Here is a 1,776-nt window from a genome sequence, read left to right as displayed (position 1 = left end):
TGGATTGTTAGTGGCTTGATGCCGCGGTGCTGTGGGTGGCGGCTGGGGACTGAGCCTGGAGTCTCTCTCTTTTCTTCCTTCTTGTCTTTCTTCCTACTTCCTTTTCTATAGCTCCCTCCTTTTCTTTCCTCTCTCTGCTCTTCCTTCTTCTTCCCTGCTCCTATGGCGCGGTGCTCCGAATGTAGGGAATATACATAAGGCAACGCAGGCTTCATAGGGTAGCACTCTATGTCCATTTTAAATCAGTATAATGATTGCCTACATATGCATCTTAATGTATGACAAGTATGTTGACCTCTCCTATGTTGCTGCTGTATACCGTGTTAACTGGCTTTAGACTCCCTGTGGTGGGAGCAGGACGCTATTCATGTAATGTATCTATGTTTGTTCTTTTCAAAAATAAAAATTGATTTGTGAAAAAAAAAATATTTATGTCAAGAGGGTACAACACTGTTACTTTATAAACTATGGGCTTGTAATTAGGGATGGACACAAAACTGAAAAAAATGCACCTTTATTTCCAAATAAAATATTGGCGCCAAACATTGTGATAGGGACATAATTTAAACGGTTTTATAACCGGGACAAAAGGGCAAATAAATTTCATGGGTTTTAATCACAGTAGCATGCATTATTTAAAAACTATAATGGCCGAAAACTGGAAAATAATTATTTTTTTCCCACATTTTTCCTATTTTTCCATTAAAACACATTTAGAATAAAATAATTCTTGGCATAATGTCCCACCTAAAGAAAGCCTAATTGGTGGCGGAAAAAACAAGATATAGTTCATTTCATTGCGATAAGTAATGATAAAGTTATAGACGAATGAATGGAAGGAGCGCTGAAAGATGAAAATTGCTCTGGTGCTCAGGGGGTAAAACCCCTCAATGCTGAAGTGGTTAAAGTCAGAAAACCACTGCGCCTGCGTTGCCGTGTCCTCAATCCCGCTGATGTCATAAAGAGCGCACAGAGCAGGCCCAGTATGGTCTGTGTCTGCGCAGTACACTCCTGGTGACGTCAGTGGGAGTGAGGACACGGCAACGCAGGTGCAGTGGTTTTCTGACTTTAAAGTCAGAAATTCCAGAAGTGAACCGGCCGGGCCGGAGCACTGGGGAGTGGCTGCGCCAACACAGGATGTCTGCGGGGGACCATTAGAAGCCCCGGGTAAGTTCAGCTCATTTTCCCCCCGACCACCTACAGTATCCCTTTAAAGCGGTATCGTCACCATAAAAATCAAATTTCAACAGCAACTGGTCTGAGTGTATTAAGTGATAAAGATGCTAATCCTGCATTCAAAACTTTCAAAACGTTTTCTGCTGTTATGATTTGGAGTTATCATATACCTTAGGAGCACTGGCTCTTTAGTAGTCGGTGCCAAAGAATTGCATGCTGGGGGTTCTTTTTTATCTATAATCTATTCCTCCTCTTCCCTTTATTTCCCTGTCTGCTGCTTATCTGAAACCTGATCCCCTACTCACTTGTGTTTACAAGCAAGGCTGAGGTGACTCAGTGATTGGAGGAGACAAGAAAAAAAGTAAAGGGCAGAAATGACATCACGAGTTAGCCTTAACTGTGGGCAAAAGACATGGCCCCCACCAGGAACAGAATTCTCGTCATTTACTACATAACATTCACTGAAATCAAAACGTGGACAGTATAATACATGTGTTATGTAAGTAGATCAAGTATTTATCTACTTATATATGTATTTTTTTCCCCTGGCATAGTATGGCTGATCCTACTGCTTTAAAGGAATAGTCCATTTCAACCATA

Source organism: Hyperolius riggenbachi, chromosome 6, assembly GCF_040937935.1.
Source record: "Hyperolius riggenbachi isolate aHypRig1 chromosome 6, aHypRig1.pri, whole genome shotgun sequence".
NCBI classification, from domain to species: domain Eukaryota; kingdom Metazoa; phylum Chordata; class Amphibia; order Anura; family Hyperoliidae; genus Hyperolius; species Hyperolius riggenbachi.
The sequence above is the reverse complement of the archived record's forward strand: the minus strand, read 5'-3'. Positions refer to the sequence as shown.